General features: G+C 40.9%; 1 long non-coding RNA gene across 1 annotated transcript in view; it reads right to left on the bottom strand.

Moving 5' to 3' along the window:
* Nucleotides 1–7,189: 7,189 nt before the first annotated feature.
* LOC130197188 (uncharacterized) overlaps nt 7,190–14,886 on the bottom strand; it is a 25,732-nt gene continuing 18,035 nt past the window's right edge. Inside the window, exon 3 of the long non-coding RNA XR_008832397.1 lies at nt 7,190–8,021. This is a non-coding gene — a long non-coding RNA (uncharacterized LOC130197188). The remainder of the gene's footprint in view (nt 8,022–14,886) is intronic.

Genomic DNA, 14,886 nt, shown 5'->3' with positions numbered 1-14,886 from the left:
GTTTTAAACACTTTAATTCAATATATATTCAATTTTTGGAATGACGAAACTGTAAGGTTTTGTTTTGCATGTACTCTGTGTCTCCTCGGTGTCTCTGTGTCTCCTATGTTTCCTTGATCGTTTCATTCCCTGACCTGCCCTCAGCCACTCTTGTCTCGTTAATGTCTCATGTCGTACACCTGTTTTCTCCCCTATATATTGTGCCACTCTTTCCCTTGTCTGTTGCTGGATTGTTGTCTTTTTTCCGTCGTCCTGTCTTTCATACCTGATCCTGCCTGCCCTGAACCCCGATTCTCTGCCTGCCCCTTTTTGGACTTTGTTGTTTTTGTTGTAACCCGTTTTTTTCCCTCATTAAAGAGCACCTTTTTGTTATTCAAGTTTCGATCCTGTTTGATTCTCTGCACATGAGCTCCTGCACCTCGCTACCCGTGATGTCGGCGTGACGGAAACGAATTTGAGGACGTAACTTTGTAATCTGGCTATTTTGTTTTTCACAATGTCCTGATGTTCAGTAAAACAAAAGTAGGATCAATCCTCAATTATTGACAAGTCATCGGACCCTATAAGACGTCATAGATCCTATGCCTAATGGATCATCGATGTCTGGATCGTGGAATATGACTACCAACTATGCCATGGCCCTGCTGAGACTCCTCCTCTCCATCTGCCTGATGGATCGTGGAGGTCTCGATCAAGGAATATGCGTCCAACCAACTATTCATACACTGTTATATTCATTGATTGAGTTGTTACTGTGTTTTAATTTGTGTATGATTCCTTCTGTACACATTACATCTATTACACCTGTCCATCCTGGAGAGGGATCCTCCTCTGTTGCTCACCTGAAGGTTTCTTCCCTTTTTCTCAGTGAAGGGTTGTTTTAGAGTTTTTCCTGATCCGATGTGAGGTTTTGGGACAGGGATGTCTGTGCTGTATTGTAAAGCACTCAGACAAATTTGTGAAATTGGGCTATACAAATAAACTGAATTATGACTGTAAATACTACGTAACAGTTATCTAGAAATCTACAGAGCAAACACAGAATCAAAGTGAGTGAAACCTTTATTTTGAAAAGCGAGAAGGATCTGGACTCAAACCCCCGGGCCCCGCGGTGAGGCCTCAGCCTCCTACGCGGTTCACATGGGGCTCTCACTGCTGCCTGGAGCCGGTCCAGCTGTCTGCGTCGCTGGAGGCCTCCAGGTCACAGCTGGAGGTCCTTTAGGGTTCTTAAAGGGGGGAAGAGCATCAATAGAACATCACTTGAGACCTCATCTGAGGCTACTTCTATACAACCAGAGGAGTTGCCCCCTGGTAGTCAGTAGAGAGAATGCAGCTTTAACACATGAAGAATAGACTTATATACAACCGGATGAGTCGTCTCCTGGTGGTGAGGAGAGATAATGCAGCTTTAACACATGAAGCATAGACTTCTATACAACCAGAGGAGTCGCCCCCTGAAACAGATGGACTGATCAGCACCATTTAATAATGAAGTGAGGATGTCACCTCTCCGTAAGGACAGAGCAGCTGGCTCAGGAATCGGAGGTCTGAGGTATCTGCTCTTCGGGCCAGTCGTTGAGGGTGGAGCCCAAAATTGTGGGAGCGGGGCCAGGACCCTGGAAGGCGGAGCTCTCCAGGATCTCCAGCAGCCGCTTTATCTTCCCCTCGGTCACGGATGCCTCCTCCTCCTCCTCCTCCTCCTCCTGCAGACAGATGGACCACTTTAGACATGATCCCCAGAAAATAACTTTGTCATTCGTTATTAAGATGAAAACCAGGCGATGAACTAATAATGTTCATCTCACTGCATTGTTTACCTAGATATTGAATGTTAAAATACGACCTTTCATATTTCATCCATCCTTTAATTTTGAAGTTTTTTTTAACGTTTTATAATTTAAAAAGTGTGTGTGTGTGTGTGTCTGTTTGTGTGTGTGTGTGTGAGCATGTGTCTGAGTGTGTTGGTGTGAATGTGTGTGTGTGAGTGTGAGTGTGAGCGTGTGTGTGTGTATGAGCGTGTGTGTGTGTGAGCGTGTCTGTTTGTGTGAGTGTGCGTGTGTGTGTGAGCATGTTTGTGAGTTTGTTGGTGTGAGTGTGTGTGTGTGAGCGTGTGAGTGTCTGTGTGTGTGTGTGAGTGTGAGCGTGTGTGTGTGTATGAGCGTGTGTGTGTGTGTGTGTGTGTGAGCATGTGTGTGTGTATGAGCGTGTGTGTGTGAGCATGTGTGTGAGTGTGTTGGTGTGAGTGTGTGTGTGAGCGTGTGTGTGTGTATGAGCGTGTGTGTGTGTGTATGAGCGTGTGTGTGTGTGAGCGTGTGTGTGTGAGCATGTGTGTGAGTGTGTTGGTGTGAGTGTGTGTGTGTGAGCGTGTGTGTGTGTATGAGCGTGTGTGTGAGCGTGTGTGTGAGTGTGTGTGTGTGAGCGTGTGTGTGTGTGTGTATGAGCGTGTGTGTGTGTGTGTGTGTGAGCGTGTGTGTGAGCGTGTGTGTGTGAGCGTGTGTGTTTGTTTTCCACACCGTCAGGATGTGGCTGAGGAGGACCGTTCCTTCCCACAGGACGCCCTGCAGCCGCCGCTTCACGCCGCCCTCCGTCTGTAGCTCCGCCCCCCGCCAAGCAGCCTTGCCCGCTCTCTGGCGGCTCTTCTCGGACTCCAAGGTCGCGAGCTGTCTGAAAAAACACGATGGACTCTGATCACACTATTGATCCACATGTGACGATGATAAACAAGCAAGTATTTCCAGGTTCGTGTGAAATATGAATATTCAGGTTAGACGGTCATTTTGAATAAGGAATATTTATATAAATATATAATAAGAATAATTGGAATATGGCTCTCAACTATTATCACACACTGCTCGTACCGTCTGTTCACGACAATTAGTATGAAAAATGTCACAACGAATGTGAATCTCTCACCTCAGAGCGTCTGTCCTGACCAGCACGCTGCTGTGGGCGGAGCTACAGGCATCATGCTCCGCCTGATGGCACTGCATCATCCCCTGCTTCACTGCCTGAAGAGGAGAAGATGTCAATGCTTCATGCCTTAGACCTGCATTCTTTCTACTGACCACCGGGGGGGGGGGGGGACTCCTCTGGTTGTATAGAAGTCTTCACTTCATGTGTTAAAGCTGCATTCTCTTTCCTGACCACCAAGGGGCGATTCCTCTGGTTGTATAGAAGTCTATGCTTCATGTGTGATTGGGGATTATTATTTGGGGGTCGCCCCCCCACCCCACAAAGAGTCTGGATTATGCCTCGCTGTCCTCTTGCCTTGTTGCAGGTGATCCTCTCCTTGACGCCCCTCTTCCGATCCGCACTCAGCCGGTCAATCTGGAGGCGGAGCTCCCTGTTCTGGTCTTGCAGGGCGTCCCGCTGCCTCGGCAGGGTCACCTGCCCGTCCAACAGCAAGTGAAGACAGTCAACCTGCTTGCCTGCGACGGCTCGGTCCTCCCGGAGGATCTGCGAGATCCCCCTCCCTCTGGACTTGTCAATTATGTCCTTCAAGATCTCTCTGACAAGGTGGCGAAAAAGGAGAACATCAGCAAGAACCGTCCCCCTCCCTGAGGTTGAAACGCCAACTCTGAACCAGACTCTTTACATGTCCCTGTTCGGCTCGGCTTCGGTGGTCTTCAGGACCTCAATGGCCGCTTCGAGCTCTTCGATGTCTCTGGCGAGCCGCCTCCGGATCTCCGCGTCCAAATTCTGCTGCATCAACTGAGTCTGTTGCTCCTTCAGCTCCTGCTGCTTCAGGCACTCTGCCGCTGAGGGGAAGAGAGGAGGAGTCAACGAGGAGACGCTTGGATCTCCTCCCATCACACCTTTCAGTGTCGGGCCTGAGGTGTTGCAACCGACAGATCTTCATCCACACTTTAGAAGTCTATGTGTTAAAGTTGCATTTTCTCTCCTGACCACCGGGGGGGAATTGCTGTGGTTGTATAGAAGTCTATGCTTCATGTGTTAAAGCTGCATTCTCTCTGCTGACCACCAACTCCTCTGGTTGTATATAAGTATATTTACATTTTATGTGAATCAATGAGTTAATATGAATATCTAAATCATAATTTTTGTTTCTCCATATAATCTCTTTATCCTTAAAGTAACTTCTAAATTGCTAAACCCTCATAAACACGGTGCTGATGAGCGCACGCAGAGTCCACGTCTCACCCCGCGTGCGGCTCTCTGACAGCAGGCCGTCCAACCGCTGCTGCAGGCCCTGCAGCTCCAGGCTCTGCTGCAGTCGCAGCGCCCGCTGCGCATGCGCAGCCGCCGCCGGCTGGGCCAGCAGCCGCCGCGCCAGCTCCTCCTCCTTCCGCTCCTTGGCGTCCACAAGGCGCTTCAGGTGCTCGGTGGACTCTTTCTTGTCCCGCTCCAGCTCGTCGTACTGAGACCTCAGGTCCCGGTTCCGGTCATCCAGCTCGTCGGCGGTCTGCTGACACCTGCGGAGGTTGGAAGAGGGTGTTCATTTATTCTGCGAGAGGATCTACAGTGCATCCGGAAAGTATTCACAGCGCTTCACTTTTTCCACATTTTGTTATGTTACAGCCTTATTCCAAAATGGATTAAATTCATTATTTTCCTCAACATTCTACACACAACAACCCATAATGACAAAGTGAAAACTGTTTTTTGCAAATTTTTGCAAATCTGTTAAAAATAAAGAATGAAAACATAACATGTACATAAGTATTCACAGCCTTTGCCATGACACTCAAAATGTAGCTCACGTGCATCCTGTTTCCACTGATCATCCTTGAGATGTTTGATTGGAGTCCACCTGTGCTAAATTCAGTTGATTGGACATGATTGAGAAAGGCACACACCTGTCTATATAAGGTATCACAGTTGACAGTGCATATCAGAGCATGAACCAAGCCATGAAGTTCAAGGAATTATCTATAGACCTCCGAGACAGAATTGTATCGAGGCACAGATCTGGCGAAGGGTACAGAAAGATTTCTGCAGCATTGAAAGTCCCAATGAGCACAGTGGCCTCCATCATCCGGAAATGGAAGAAGTTTGGAACCACCAGGACTCTTCCTAGAGTTGGCCGCCCAGCCAGACTGAGCGATCGGGGGAGAAGGGCCTTAGTCAGGGAGGTGACCAGGAACCCGATGGTCACTCTGACAGAGCTCCAGCGTTGTTCTATGAAGAGAGGAGAACCTTCCAGAAGGACAACCATCTCTGCAGCACTCCACAAATCAGGCCTGTTTGGTAGAGTGGCCAGACGGAAGCCACTCCTCAGTAAAAAGCACATGACAGCCCGCCTAGAGTTTGCAAAAAAGCACCTGAAGGACTCTCAGACCATGAGAAACAAAATTATCTGGTCTGATGAAACAAAGATTGAACTCTTTGGCCTGAAAGCCAAGCGTCATGTCTGGAGGAACTCATCACCTGGCCAATACCATCCCTACAGTGAAGCATGGTGGTGGCAGCATCATGCTGTGGGGATGTTTTTCAGCGGGAGGAACTGGGAGACTAGTCAGGATTGAGGGAAAGATGAATGCAGGAATGTATAGAGACATCCTCGATGAAAACATGCTCCAAAGCGCTCTGGACGTCAGACTGGGGCGACGGTTCATCTTCCAACAGGACAACGACCCGAAGCACACAGCTTATTTTATATGGCCCAATATCACAAATTACGAATTTTCCTTTTTATATATATATATATATGTATATACACACACTATTTTATATAATATATACTATTTTAATTTATATATATTTACTATTTTATATATATATATATATATATTTATACATACTATTTTATTTAATAATTTTAAATAGAATATAATTTTATAGAGATATACATATATGCGTACATATACTATTTTATTTAATATATATATATATACACACTATTGTATTTAATACATATATGTATATATTACATATAAGAGTTTATATATACAATTATATTTAATATATATATTATATATATATAAAATATATATTAAATAAAGTACTTTAATACACGTCATGATCTGCAAAGGAGTGGAACAGTAACTGAAATAATTAAAATGACCAATTCCATGAAGAAAAGGCTGCTCTAAAATACATAAAATAACAGACTAATGACTATACCTTAAAAAATCAAATAATAAAAACGTTAAATCAATTAGTATTATATTGTTACTTTCACACTTTAGTTTAGTATTATTTTGTGATCTAATGTTGGAGTTATCTTTGATTCGATCAGCTAGTTTGATTTTTAAATTCTTTTTAAGCGTCATGAAACATTTTAGACACAAACTGAGCTATACAACATTTATATTGTTTTCATTTAGGTTACATTTACGATGTTTGAAACATCAAACTAGAGCATACATCTTAATTCATATATAATGATTTGTTTAAATAAACTATTCAGGATTTACTTCCGGTCCGCGGTGACTCACCTCTCCAACTGCTCCTCCAGATATTTAATTTGTACCAGATATAACGACCTCTCGTTGTCCTCAGAACCGATTAAATGCGTCATAGTTTTGTGTTTTTCTTTTTCAGCTGTATTCCCCCGGGTTTCGTATCTAATTAAGCTTTTAAAAGGCTTTTAAAATCCGTTTAAAAGGCTTTTAAAACGGATTTTTCTTTTCGAAAGAATTCAACATGGGAAAATAAATCCTCAACCTGTTGCTAGGGAATGCTGCATTCAGGGTCTGCACGGAAAGCTCGACACTATTCAAATAAACTGACCAATAAAGATTTTTCAGACATATAATATAATATGATGTGAATATAAATATGATATAATATAATACAATATATTATTATTATTACGATACAATATAGTGTAAATATAAATATATTATTTTATATAATATAACGTGAATATATTATATTATGATATATTGTGTTAGAATATAATATAAATATTAATATAATATATTACACGGTGACATATTATTATATAATTATAATATAAATGTCATTTAATCTGATGTAATATTTTATGATATAATTTAATATGATATAATATTATGTGAATATTAATGGGAAGTTCTTTACGATTCAAATAAACTGACCAATAAAGACTTTTAAGACATACAATATAATTTGAATATAAATATGATGTAATGAAATGATATATTATAATACATTATATATTATGATTATAATATGAAATATAATATATATATATTATACTATTATATCATTTGAATATAAATATAATATAATATAAATATGTGTGTGTGTGCTTGTGTGTGCTTGTGTGTGTGTGAGTGTGTGCGTGTGTGTGTATCAAGCTGTCCTCGTCGTCACCAGTAGAGGTCAGTAAAAGCTTGCTTGGTTTGTCGTGGAGACCTCACAGTTAAAGAAACTCTCTTACCTCCACCTGGAATGCAGGTCGAGGCCAACAGGTGCCTAATATTTCTAGACTGAAATAATATCGGCATTATAATTATTATATCTATGAGGATTTTTTTAGTTGCCTATTTTGTGGTGCCCCCTCAGGACTTGGTGCCCTACGCACACGTAACCAGTGTAGCTTTTAAATGATCACACTAACCAACTGCCCACTAGTTAGCTAGCTCATTAATTCCACCATGCTTAAATGCTACACTTGGTTACGTTAGCTAACTAGCCAGCTGCCCACTAGTTAGCTAGCTCGTTATTTCCACCATGCTTAGTTAAATGCTACATTTGGTTACGTTAGCTAACTAGCCAGCTGCATCTTCTGCATGTGGAATTTGTAATGAAAAAGAAATAAAATGTTGAACAAAGACACGATGACATTGCAAATCCCTTTTAGAAACGAAACTTTTGCTTAAGAGATTTCTGCAACAGCTGCAGTTTTTTTAATTTCATAGTCGTATAAAAAAAGGACTACAATTTATGTTTGCTGACATGATTCCACCACGGAGAATGCTGATGCCTGACATCCTAAAAGGATAATTATAGATCACCATCATCATCATCATCAGCGGCACACGGCTCTGTTTTGATCTTCCCTTCTTCCTGCCGTCTCCCCTTTGGCCCTTTTTTGTTGTGGCGGGGCCTGCCAGAGGTCACCTGGGTTCATGCTAGAATGAGAGAGAGAACGAGGGTTATAGTGCCTTCAAACTCCATTAATAACCCCCAATGCGCCCCCCCCCCCCCCCCCCCACACACACACACACTTCTCTCTCCACACAGAGCGGCTGCTTCCATCCACGCGTCTGGTTTGCATTAAAACAAAACACATGTGGTCTCAGGTTTTTTGAGACGTGCGGCCGACACGATCCACCAGGCCAACACGATAACCAGCCGCATGAAAAATGGATTTCTCAGGCAGGGGATTAAGGCCAATCTTTTGTTCTGGGTTTCACTTTAAACGGGAGGTATCGTAATGACAGGAAGTGCAGGATTTGACCCGAGCCCTTTATCTCTGCGATGGGGAGCAGATAGCGTACGTTAGATGTTTCGGCTCAGACTTATATATACATATATATATATATATGTGTATATGTCACATGCCAGAGGTTTCTTTTACGGCTGGATGTTACCGTAAAAAGCGAGACGACTTTCTCTGTCCACGACTAAGATTTACTCTCCATGCTCTCACACAATGGCTCAGTGTTTAGTTCAGGGACACACATGGCGGTTGATGGACACATTGGTTGTGGCAGAGATCCAACCTGTGACCTTTTATTTTATTTTTATGACCGGACAATCTATTTGACCACCAGACCACCCTGCAACTCCAAAACAGCCACTGCATACTTTAATAAAGTCTCTTAAAGGAACAAAACAATAAGACCTGCTAACCGCTGACCCACAGTCGCCCCTGACATCTACATTGACGCCTTGAGATGCCGCCTTTAGTTCCTTTTAAATACAGGAAACACTCTCCAAAAAGCCAGATAACACACCGACAGTACAATGAGGGGAAACTTGTCTTGCAAGTCTTAAGATTTATAAAAGTGTTGATTCGCTGAAACACCTTTTCATATAATATATAGTCAAGCCTCAGATATCAAGTCAATTCAGAGTCAAAGTTACGGTTTGTTTTGAAGGTATAGCGTCTGAAAGTCAACTTAAAAGAATAGTTAAGACGTTTTAGGAAATACGTCTTTCTTCTCCTACCGTGCACATAGTATTCTGGGTAATGCAGTTCCTAACAAGTGCACATCAGAATATACACCTGTTCACGTGGGTCAGATGAGGAGATTGATACCACTTTCATGTCCGTACGATAAATATGGCAGCTAGAGCCAGTGGATGGCTATCTTAGCTTAGCTTAGCACAAATACTGGAAACGGGAGGGAAGCAGCTAGTCTGGTTCTGAACAAATGGAACTAAATCTGCCGGAAAAGTGCAAAAACAATCACAGCTCCCAATTTAAAGTGTGTTTATACACGAGATATAATGTGTTAAAGCGCTTCATGATGTTAATACTCCAGCGCTGGTTTAGTTTTAAACCTCGCCTCAGGGAGTCGGTGACTTGCTGTGAGTCGGTTTAGTTTATACTAGGGCTGTCAATCGATTTAAAAAAATTAACTAATTAATCGCACATTTTGAAATTCATTAATCGCGATTAAAAGTTAGTTTTCTTCTTTTTAAAGACAAAACTTCACACAGAGCTGTGTTTTCAAAGAGGCTCCTACCTATAAAGTGCCAGCGAGGTATTTAATATCGTGGATGATAAATTGTTTCTTCAGTGAAACATCAGATTAGTTAAAAAAAAGAAGTATATTGAGACCCCATTGGTCCTGTCATCTTTAACACTGAACAGCAGCAGAACCAGTGGCCTTGGTAACTGACTGACATTCACATGTGTCACGTTCACCCTCTGGAGGCTGGGCTCATGTTCTCCATTTTACAAAAATATGTAAATTCACATTTTAAAGGTGTTTGCATGTGACACATACCCACGTGTTCTACATCAAACATTCCAGAACAATCTCATCTCTATATATCCTGAGCAGTGTTGGGAGTAACGCTACTTTTAGCGGTAACGAGCGTGTAACGAAGTATTTTTTTAAATCAACTAACGCAGTTACAGTTACTGAAATTTAAATGAGTTTGTTACTCGCGTTACTCTCTTTTGTGAAAAATGAACACTTGCAGACAAGAAGACAAGCTAAGCCGACTTTAGCTGCTTCTGATCTGACATCGCAGGACCTTGGTGGCGCAATGATATTGTAACGTCTCGGACGTTATGGCACTGATGACACGGAGACGGGACGACGTTATTATTCCTCCCTTTATTGGGCATTCACAAACACAGACAGCGTGCTCCTCTCAGCTCAGCAGCTCGAACATCAACAACAACGGTACCCGTCAACCACCCGTAACTTCCGTTTTACGACAGGTTAACCCGCCTCCCCTCTACTCCGCCAATCACAGGCACGCCCCCTCGACCAGCACGCACGGTGCCACACTGTGATTGACAGCCACTTCCAGTGTTGCCAGGTCCGCGGTTTTTGCCGCTGGTTGAATTTTTTTGTCCGCTGGTTCGGGTAGACCTATTTTGCATGCAAATTACATGAATATCTTTAAATAAAAATCCATATTTTAAATGAAATAATATATTTATACCCAAATCCTACCAAACTGACTCCAGATCAGCACGTACACGCCTCACTAGCACCCCCTCAATTATATGCAGCACCTCAAGGCACCTTTGTTTTCTCTTTTAATTAGTGTTAATACTGTAGGCCAATCACTTTTATTTCATTGGGCCTAATGTAAAAAAAACACTGTTAAATGACTGAGACAGTTATTTTGTATTAAGTTAAGTATTAAAAGGGACTTTTGTACTACTGCTTGATTTGAAGGCCTGTTGCCCTGTTGATTGCAATAAATAGGTCTACAACATATGTTTATTGTGTTTGACTGTTCAGTACTGTTCATTACATTAAAAAAGCAGACATAAAAGTAACTTAAAAGTTACTTTCCCGAGTAACTAATTACTTTTGATATACAGTAACTAGTAAAGTAATTAAATTACTTTTAAAAGAAGTAACTAGTAACTATAACTAATTACTAATTTTCAGTAACTTGCCCAACACTGATCATGAGGCACATTGTCCTCGCGCCGTGTTCTCTGGCTTCTGACTGACAGGTTGCTAATGAGCCTCGCCTGTGTGGTGGGAGGTCCTTGTGATTTACTGAGTGTTCATTGGTTGTTTTTTTCACAAAATGTTGACAGACAAACGGATTGACAAATCACGGTGAAGGTTTCGTGTGACGAGTTCTTTCCGCGCCGCGTCACCCGACACGTCGCCCCTCCGTTCCTCTGTGTATCAGAGGGGGAGACGGGAGGAAGGAGAGCAGGAGGAAACCCGACTGATTCATCCACGAGTTTAAACTGATTTCTGCTCCTTATTTTCGCTGAGAAATAATTGTTTTAAAAACGGAAACAGTGTCAAACCGTACTGCCGCGGTTTGAAATTCAGGGGAGTGAAAAAACTTCAACGAACACCGAAAGTAAACAAAGTTGCGTTAATTGCGTTAAAATATTTTAGTGCGTTAACGTGGCCAAATTAATCGCATAGATTAACGCGTTAACGCTGACAGCCCTAGTTTATATGCATTTAGCCGGCTACAACGGACAAACAGAACACGTTAAAAAAAATGCCTCCGTTTTACCACTTCCTTCTACATTGATTTGAATGGGAACATCCACTCTTCTTATGTTGTGTCCATGATCTGGAATTGAAATAAAATCAGTCGCGACTAAACTCGCTACTAAATTCGTAAATAAACTTTTTACTAAACTAAACTCTTTACTCACACCAAATCATTACTAACTCGCTACTACATTTGCTACTAAATTCGCTACTAAACTCATACTAAACTCTCTCCTAAATCCGCTATTAAACTCTGACTAAATTCGCTACTAAACTCTCTCCTAAATCCGCTATTGAACTCGTACTAAATTCGCTACTATTTTTTCGACATTATATTGAACCAAATACTGAAGGTCCTGATACAAAAATAGAAAGTTGAGAAGCTCTTTAAACTGTTGATATGATATGAATGATAGAAAGCGACTGCTGCTGTCATTAAAGACAGCAGTAAAGTCCAGTGAAGAAACACTCAGATTAATTTAGCCAATGCATATCAATCCTTATATTCTACTCTGGACACTCCTAATAAAAGTAATATCGATCCTCTCATATAACACAGGGAACAATTCCTTCAACTTCACACATCTCACACCTTACATGCCGAATCTAATGACAGTCTACAGTCAGTCAACAGTGCCTTGCTCAAGGGCACTGCAGATTCATCACGCTGCTTTAGGAATTAAACACGATCTTGAGGACAGACGCTCTCTTCTTCATCCTCTACTTTAATGTTCACATTCAAGTCTTAAAAAACAAAACTAGTAGAATATAAAATGTGTGTGGATGTGTTTTGATGTCTCGTGAGTAAAGCGAGTCAAGTCGTTGGCATGTGCCACCGCCATCGCACACACACATAAACACACGCACATGTGCACTTCAGTTGTTGTTTTCTTGGCATTTCTAGCAAAAAGGAAAACATGGAGCTCCGTCATGATGATCTGAGCAGTGATAAACAGATTCCATTCATATCGGAACAACAGCTGCTGCGTCAGGACCAGATGGAAACCACTAAATCTTTCCATCTGAACATTGACTCCCAACAAGACAAAGAGATCGCTAGATGAAAGCCTGGAACTAACTCGCAGCTGTCAGATCGGGATCAAAGATATTCATGTTGCGTTTTATACTAATACAAAAAATGAGTACATGGATATTCATGGACATCATGATGTATTTAAGAAGACTTGAGATGAGAGCTTGACACGAACGAAACTCATGTTTACAATGTTTACTGAGAGAAACAGTTCACTGATCGATCAATACTTTACTTTAAGTATACTTTAAGTCAACTTACAGAATTGTACTTGTCGTGGAGGATTTTCACAGTGCGGTATCAGTACTTTTACTTCAGTAAAGGATTTGAATACTTCTTCAAAAATGTTCCAGGTCACCAAAATGCAAGCAGCATCTTGTGGCTCTTGGAGAAACGCCTCAAAACATTTTGCTTTGTTTTGGTCTTGTTTTTTTAACATTTATTGATAGATATTCGTATTTAAACTTTTACCCCTGCAGTCTCTGATATCATTATACTCATTATCAACCTCGTGGCACAGCGTACCCAACATTTGTAACCATTATTTTTGAATGGGTCTCCTTTTATTGTGCTTTAAATTACATCCTTCGACCTCAATCGGCATGTTGTGTTTTCAGCATTTCCCTGCACCAGTGTCACTCACGCAGGTTCCTATGTATTTACTGGACTTGGCAGTGACTCGGATCCTGATTTCCAGGCGTATTTCTTTTCTAATTGAGAGCTGCTGTCATACGTTGGACTACTGCCACCTCTTGTAAAAAAGTACTGAGGAGGAAAATGTATTGGGACCATCTGTGGGGAACACGAGATAGCTTGTTTTTATGATTCACGTGAAGACGATGGCCGGAGCAGGTAAGCTTCAGAGCCACAGGGATAACAACCCCGCCAGAGATCAAAAACACTCTGAAACACAATAAAAAAGATATATTGCATGATCGAGATTATCTTACAAAGCTTTCTTAGACTCAAAACAGAATTTATCTCATTGGTTGAGTTCAAATCTTAAAAAGCAAAAACTAAACAATGATAACACATAAGTGAGAAAGAAGAGAGCTGAAAGACACATTTTAACATTTTGTTATCATAAAAAACATCATTAAGGCTCACAGTGTAAACAAGTAAAGCAGCTAGCACTAGCTAGCTTAGTCACAAGGATTTGAAAATGTACGTTTTTCGTGTAACCACAAGTTTATTTTAAAGAAATATTTCAACACTTAGGTCAAATCATTTTTCTTTCCTTGTGTCTGTGCAGAAGCTTTATCTAAGAAAATGTATGAATTAAACTAAAACTGGTCTTTCAGCCGGGAGACCGCTGTTGGTAAGGTAAGTCAAACAGGAAGTCATCGCAGCTTTATTTGTCACATAACTTACGTATTTCAATAACGGCATCTCCATGCTTTTAACCTAAACAATCTTTTCCTAAACCTAACTAAGTATTTTACGATCTTTACCTAATCTTAATTTAGTTTTTAACGATATTTTCCTAAACCTAACTTAGTATTTAACGATATTTTCCTTAACCTAACTAACTATTTCACTATCTTTTCCTAATCTTAATTTAGCATTTAACGATCTTTTCCTAAATCTAACTTAGTCTTCAATGATTTTTTCCTAAACCCAATTAAGTATTCTACGATCTTTCCCTGAACCTACCTTAGTATTAAACGATCTTTTCCTTAACCTAACTAAGTATTTCACTATATTTTCCCAATCTTAATTTAGTATTTTAGGATCTTTTCCTAAACCTAACTTAGTGTTTTACGATCTTTTCTAAACCTAATTAAGTATTTAATGATGTCTTCCTAAATCTAACTTAGTATTTTACGATCTTTTCCAAAACATAACTAAGTAGTTTTTCTGCTAAACTAAATTATTTTCAGGGAAGACGGAAGTTTATTTTATAAAGATCGTATTTATGTAACAAGCCAAAATCGACACTACATTTAAAACATCTGGACAAACTTAGTGTGAAATAGGAGGCGTCAGAAGATTAGCCTAGTTTAGCATAAAGACTGGAAGCAGGTGGAAACAGTTAGCCTGGATCTCAGATCAAGAAAACAGCGACCAACACTTTCAAAGCTCACTAATTAACATTTTATATCTCGTTTGTTTGATCGGTACAAACCAACCAGCTGAGACATGAAGTTTTTGTTCTTAAAGTTTCTATAACGCCTTTAAAAAACACATTTTACATTTCTATTTTTGTACGAATGATCCAACCAGATATCCCGTGATCCAGCTTCCAGTCCGCTAACATAAAGCTAACTACCTTTTAATTCAAACAAAGCAAATGTTTTCCCC

The sequence above is a fragment of the Pseudoliparis swirei genome, chromosome 7 (genome assembly GCF_029220125.1).
Source record: "Pseudoliparis swirei isolate HS2019 ecotype Mariana Trench chromosome 7, NWPU_hadal_v1, whole genome shotgun sequence".
In the NCBI taxonomy this organism is placed as follows: Eukaryota; Metazoa; Chordata; class Actinopteri; order Perciformes; family Liparidae; genus Pseudoliparis; species Pseudoliparis swirei.
Note: the sequence above shows the minus strand (reverse complement) of the source record. Positions and strands in the feature narration are given on the sequence as shown.